Below are 7,424 nucleotides of genomic sequence, written 5' to 3'. Positions count from 1 at the left end.
CTTTCATAGGTTTCCGACTCGTGAATAATCCTTTTAATGTACTGTTGGATCCTATTGGCTAGGTTCTTGTTGAGTATTTTGGCATCCATGTTCATCAGGGATATTGGTCCATAATTCTCCTTCTTGATGGGGTCTTTATCTGGTTTTGAGATCAGGGTAATGCTGGCCTCATAGAACGAGTTTGGAAATTTTCCTTCCATTTCTTCTTCTTCTTTTTTTTTTTTTTTTTTTTGAAACAGCTTCAGTAGAATAGATATGATTTCTTCTTGAAATGTTTGGTAGAATACCCCTGGGAAGACATCTGGCCCTGGACTCTTGTTTTATGGGAGGTTTTTGATTACTGTTTCAATTTCTTTCTTGGCTATTGGTTTGTTCAGATTGTCTATTTCTTCCTGTTTCAGGCTTGGTAGTTTATAAGTGTCCAGGAATTCATCCATATTTTCCAGATTGCCTAGTTTGTTGGCATATAGCTGCTCATAATAATTTCTAACAATTGCCTCTATTTCCTTGGTATTGGTCATGATCTCTCCCCTTACATTCATGATTTTATTGATTTGTATCCTTTCTCTTTTCTTTTGGTTAACTCTGGCCAGAGGTATATCGATCTTGTTAATTCTTTCAAAGAACCAGATTCTGCTTTCATTGATTTGTTTTACTGTTCTTCTAGTTTCTATTTCTTTGATTTCTGCTCTAATCTTTATTATTTCTCTTCTGCTTGGCTTAGGCTTTATTTGCTGTTCTTTCTCCAGCTCCTTTAAGTGTGAAGTTAGCTTGTGCACTGGGGATTTTTCTAATTTTTTTCAGAGAGGCTGGATGGCTATGTACTTCCATCTAAGGACTGTCTTTGCAGTATCCCATAAGTTCTGAACCGATGTGTTTTCGTTCTCATTGGTTTCCATGATTTGGTTAAGTTCTTTAATTTCCTGGTTGATCCATTCATTTTTTTTTTTTTAGCAGGTTGCTTTTTAACCTCCAAGTGTTTGAGTTCCTTCCAAGTTTTTCCTTGTGGTTTGAGTTTCAGTTTCAAAGCACTGAAAATATGCAGGGAACAATCACAATCTTTTGGTATCAGCTGAGACATGATATGTGACACAGTATGTGATCTATTCTGGAGAAAGTTCCCTGTGCACTTGAGAAGAATGAGTATTCTATTGTTTTAGAATGGAATATTCTGTATAAATCTACAAAGTCCCTCTGATCCAATATCTCATTCAAAGCTCTTGTTTCTTTGGTGATCTTGTGCTGAGATGATCTATGTATTGCTGTGAGTGGAGTGTTGAAGTCTCCTACTATTAATGTATATTATCAGTATGATTCTTTATTTTCATTATTATTTGGTTTGTGTAGATTTCTGCTCCCATGTTGGGGGCATAGATATTTACAATTGTTAGATTTTCTTGTTGGATAGACTCTTTAATTATGATATAGTGTCCCTCTACATCTCTTACCACAGTCTTTGGTTTAAAATCCAATTTGTCTGATATGAGAATTGCTACCTCAGCTTTCTTTTGAGGTCCATTGGCATGGTAAATGATTCTCCATCCCCTCACTTTCAGTCTGGAGGTACCTTTAGGTTTAAAACGAGTCTCTTGTAGACAGAATATGGATGGGTTCTAATTTTTTATCCAATCTGAAACCCTGTGTCTTTTGATGGGAGCATTCAGCCCATTTACACTGAAAGTAACTATTGAAAGATATGAATTTAGTCCCATCATATTACCTATAAAGTTCCTGTTCCTACAGATTGCCTCTGTTAAATTCTGGTCTATATTAATCCTGGGGTCTTTCTTCGTTTATAGAATCCTCCTTAATATTTGTTGCAGGTCCCATATTCTTTCAGTTTCTGCCAGTCCTGGAAGCTCTTTATCTCTCTGTTCTGAATGACAGCTTTGCTGGATAACGTATTCTTGGCTGCATGTTCTTCTCATTTAGTACCTTGAATATGTCTTGCTAGCCCTTTCTGGCTTGCCAGGTCTCACTGGATAGGTCTGATATTATTCTCATATTCCTCCCTCCATACGTAAGAAATCTCTTCCCCCTAGCTGCTCTCAGGATAGCTTCCTTGGCTCTCAGATTTGCAAGCTTCACTATTATATGTCGGGGTGTTGATCTATTTTTATTGATTTTGGGAGGGGCCCTATCTGCCTCTTGGATATGAATTTGGTGAGTTCTCAGCTATGATTTGTTCAAATATACCTTCTAGTCCTCTCTCTCTCTCCACCCCTCCAGGATCCCAATAATTCTGACATTGGAGCGTTTCATGGCATCATTGATCTCTCTAAGTCTATTTTCATGGGCTACTAACTACCTATCCCTATCTTCCTCAGCTTTCTTCCTTTCTATCAGCTTATCTTCTAGGTCACTAATAAATTAGTGATCTAACAGCCATTTGCCCTGGCTGTTAGATTATCCAGTTTAGACTGCCTCTCATTCATAGCATTTTTAAGTTCGGCCTGAATAGATCTCATTTAGGATGGAATATTCTATATTCCAAGCCAAGATGATCCAAAACATTAAATAAAAGGAAAAAAGAAAAGAAAGAAAGAAAAAAAAAAAACAAGAAGGGGGCGGGGAGAGAGATTATAATCTCTCAGGGTGGACAAAGCAGGGTGATCTGCATGTTCCTGCCTGATTTTTGATCTGTGTGTTAGAAGAAACTATATCCCAAATTTGCAAGGAAATCAGAACTTGACAGATAGATAGATAGATGATAGATGGTAGAGATATAGAGATAGCTATCAAGATAAAATTGAATACAGTGAAAAACGGGCTAGTATGGAGCATAAATCTATAAAACATATATGTGAAAAACATGAAAGTTAAGAAAGGACTTAAAAACATAGGTTGGGAAATAAGAACCTATTTGAAATGGGAACAAGTTTAAAGAAAAAGAAAGAATAAGAAAAGAAACTAGAAAAGAAACTAAAAAAGAAATGTAAAATTTTAGCCTGAAGTATAAACAGGTCATGAGGGAACACCTGGTACTCATTATATTATTTTCCCCTGGCACTGGAGTTTTACAGTCCTGCGGGAAATAAGCTTATCATTCACCAGTTCTTCCAGTCTGTCTTCTGGGGGAGGGGCCTTCCTCTAGGCTTCTAAGGTATCTTTGCCTGGGTGCAGTGGCCCCGCCCCTTGTCAGGGGGATGGGCTTCATGTGAGCTGGTTGGTTGCTTGGCTTTTGTTCCCTGGCATCTTTCTGCTTCTCTTTAGAGGGTCAGAGCAAATATGGCCATTCAAGAATCTCTGGCCCAGGGCCGCAATGTCGTGGTCTCCCCCTCCCCCACAACAAATCCTCCAGATCAATCCGTCTCTACTTCTGTGTGTAACAGACTCCACAGACTCTCGCAATTCATTCTCACCACACCTCTACTGGGACCTGCAAGCGTCTCTGTGCTTTGTGACTTTGCAATTGCTAGTGGCAATTTTGCCACTGCAAAATTGAAGTGACAGCACTTCCCCAAGCAGGAGACACCCGAGACCTGTACCTGGCACAAGTACAGTGAGACCACCTATTTACAAAGAATAAAAAAGGGGGAAATGTGAGAATTTGTAATGCCAGCTAAATAAGATTTAATAAATATATTATTATTTTTTATCTCACCACGTCTCTGTGGGTGAGATAAATTGAAAAGTAAAGAAGGAGTGTGCAGAATACTGGGCCTCTTTTGCAGTTTCTGGCTTGAAAACAGCTGGATCCTTGTTGCAGCTCAGTGCACTCATCTGGGGAGTAGGTGCTTAGGAGAAACATTTATCTTTGGTGGTCATGTACCCCCTGCCTGCATGCATGTCACAAGCATAGCTTGTTATAATCACAAGATACTTCCTATGTCACTGTCCTGATTATTAAACTCACACTCCTTTTTGTTTTTCTTATTCCTTTGATGTATTGATAACGTTCACAATAAAAGTGGAGGCAGAGCTTGGCTCTGGACCTTCTACCACTAGAGCGTCTGGTCCCCATGCCCTCCCCCTTCTCCTACTAAAGTCTGGGGTAATCTTTCATTCATCACCTTGGGTTTTGCTGGCCAAACACAACAACTAAAGGTAAAGAGGCCACATCAAAGAAGGTAAGAAGTATGGAGAGATGGTTTAGGGAAGAAACATTTCAAGTATTGCAGAGTGGAGGGAGCCATTGTCAGGGAGTAGGGCAAGAGAGAGAGAGGAGTATACAGGAGAACACACAAAGAAAACATTTCTTCAAAGTCATTGGCTTGGAAAACAAGGGGGGCTGAATTTCATGGGTTCTTGCAAACAGCAGGGCTTAAAGCCTAGACTTTTAAGAGTCAGCAGACTTAGATGAGTTAGAGCCTGGAGGCACTGCACTGCTCCTGAGGAGAAGGCAAGCAAACAACCTGGAAGCAGAGAGGATGGAAACGGAGATCTGAAGAATGCCTGGGCATATAGTAGGGAGATAATTCACTGTTCTTGGAGTATGACCTTGAGAACAGCTTTAATGGAGATGCCTCGCTAGCAATAAAGGAGCTGGCTGAGAGTGGAGGGCATGAGAGTAAACTGCAGAGGGTCGCCAGCTGGTTCCAGTCGTCATTGTCGGAGTTGTTCTGTTGTGCCGAAGGGCTCTACGAGATTGGGGCCTGATCGCTGCCTTGTAGGCTGGTGCAATGGCGCTTTTCCGCGGCCTGTGGAGTGTGCTGAGAGCCCTGGGAAGTCCAGAGTGGACCTCTAAGCGGGCTGTGGAAGTCGACTTCTCTCTCCTTTCAGTTTTGCGTATGTACTGAGATGTTTTTCATCCACCGCGAATAGTAACCCAAAGAAACCTCTGACTTAATACAATCGATTTTCTAAAGAACAGCTACCCATATTTAAAGCTCAAAACCCAGATGCAAAAAATTCAGAATTAGAAAAATCACCCAGCTATGGAGGGAACTTCCTGATTCAGAGAAAAAAAAAAATATATGAAGATGCTTATAGGGCAGACTGGCAGGCATACAAAGAAAAGATAAACAGAATTCAAGAAGAGTTAACTCCAAGTCAGATCGTATCTTTGGAAAAAGAAATTCTGCAAAAACATTTAAAAAAAGCATTAATTTAAAAAAAGAGAGAGAGAGCGTTAACAACGCTTGGAAAACTGAAAAGACCTCGCTCAGCTTATAACATTTTTTTTTTAAGATTTTATTTGTGAGATAGAGAATGAGAGACAGAGAGCATGAGAGGGAGGAGGATCAGAGGGAGAAGCAGACTCCCCGCCGAGCAGGGAGCCCGATGTGGGACTCAATCCCAGGACTCCAGGATCATGACCTGAGCCGAAGGTAGTCGCCCAACCAACTGAGCCACCCAGGCGCCCTATAACATTTTTATACCTGAAAGTTTCCTGGAAACTAAGGATGGTACATCACAGGTAAAGCTGAAGACTATAAATGAAAACTGGAAAAATCTCTCTAATTCTCAAAAGCAAGTATATATTCAACTTGCTAATGATGATAAAATTCGTTATGAAATGAAATCATGGGAAGAACAAAGGGTGGAAGTTGGACGAAATGATCTATGTCGCACAGTAAAGCACCAAGGAAAAGATGCACACTGAGGAGTATTAAAATAGAAGATTGAGTTATGTTCATAATGGATAGGCACAAGAAACCAATTAGGTCTCAATATCTGAAGCTATTAAAAATTGGAAAGGATAAACTTGGTGAACATTTTATATTTAATTCCTTTTTCTTTAGTCCATGGACTTCTGCCATTTCAATACATTTTGTATTAGTATCTTGCTTTGGAAAACCCAAACAGATAAAAAGTTCATGCGAAATTTATTTTGTATTAAAAAACTACTGAGGATCAAAATAATCCATGAAATGCAGCAGTGAATCATTTTAACTTTAAAAAAGGTAAATGAGACTGTGAAGTTTTTTTTATACTTGATGAATGGAAAGAGTGTTCTTGTTTCCATATATATATATATATATAGGAGTTTCATATTCAAAACTGTCCCAAACTGGAGAAGTCATAGTGTTCTATGATATAATTGTACATTTTAGAAGAGCACCCATAACTCATCTAGGTAAATTCCAATTCCTAGGAATAATTCATATGTTCAGAGTTGATAGCTGTACACGCAAGGAATTGCTGATTTCAGTAGCAGTTTTTGATAAAATTGCTGATTTCAGTAGCAGTTTTTGATGGAGATATTTATAAAATATTTCTTCATTGCCTTTTTGCCAAAGTAAAAACAAAGAAATTATGTACCAAATCTATGCATATTGTTTTATAATACATAGAAAAAATTTTAAATGTTTCCTAATTATATGTTTTAAGGTGAAACATTCATTTTGCAGACTTTCTTTTCTTTTTTATTGTTATGTTGATCACCATACATTACATCATTAGTTTTTGATATAGTGTTCCATGATTCATTGTTTGCGTATAATAGCAAGTGCTCCATTCAGTACATGCCCTCTTTAATACCCATCACCAGGCTAACCCATCCCCGTACCCCCCTCCCCTCTACAACCCTCAATTTGTTTCTCAGAGTCCATAGTCTCTCATGATTCGTCTCCCCTTCCCATTTTGCCACCTTCATATGTCCCTTCCTGCTATCTTCTTTTTTTTTTAAACATATAATGTCATACTAGTTTCAGAGATAAAGGTCTATGATTCAACATATTACACAATTCACAATGCTCACCATAGCACATAACCTCCCCAATGTCTATCACCCAGCCACCCTATCCCTCCCAAACCCCACCACTCCAGCAACCTTCAGTTTGTTTCCTGAGATTAAGAATTGCTCGTATCAGTGAGATCATATGATACATGTCTTCCGCTGATTGACTTATTTCGCTCAGCATAATACCTTCCAGTTCCATCCACATCTTTGCAAATGGCAAGATTTCATCCATTTTGATGGCTGCATAATATTCCATTGTATATATATATCACATCTTCTTTGTCCATTCATCTCTCAGTGGACATCTTGACTCTTTCCACAGTTTGGTTATTGTGGATGTTGCTGCTATAAACATCGGGGTACACGTACCACTTCGGATCCCTACATTTGTATCTTTAGGGTAAATACACAGTAGTGTAATTGCTCGGTCATATAGAATCTCTAGCTTCAACGTTTTGAGGAACCTCCATACTCTTTTCCAGAGTGGCTGCACCAGCTTGCATTCCCACCAACAGTGTAGGAAGGCTCCCCTTTTTCTCCATCCCTGCCAAAATCTCTCGTTTCCTGACTTGTTAATTTTAGACAATCTGACTGATGTGAGGTGATATCTCATTGAGGTTTTGATTTCGATTTCCCTGATGCCGAGGAATCATGAGCACTTTTTCATGTGTCTGTTGGCCATTTGGATGTCTTCCTTGGAAAAATGTCTGTTCATGTCTGCCCATTTCTTGATTGGACCACATGTTCTTTGGGTGTAGAATTTAAGAAGTTCTTTATATTTTGGATATTAGCCCTTTAA

The 7,424-nt window shown here is 39.1% G+C and overlaps 1 pseudogene; it reads left to right on the top strand.

The window, feature by feature from the left end:
- Positions 1-4,622: 4,622 nt before the first annotated feature.
- LOC114202025 (transcription factor A, mitochondrial pseudogene) lies at positions 4,623-5,545 on the top strand (annotated as a pseudogene).
- The last annotated feature ends 1,879 nt before the right edge of the window (positions 5,546-7,424 follow it).

This window comes from Eumetopias jubatus, unplaced genomic scaffold (assembly GCF_037043125.1).
Source record: "Eumetopias jubatus isolate StellerSeaLion01/CBP00866 unplaced genomic scaffold, mEumJub1_p1.0 scaffold_11, whole genome shotgun sequence".
Lineage (NCBI taxonomy): Eukaryota > Metazoa > Chordata > Mammalia > Carnivora > Otariidae > Eumetopias > Eumetopias jubatus.
The sequence above is the reverse complement of the archived record's forward strand: the minus strand, read 5'-3'. Positions and strand labels throughout refer to the sequence as shown.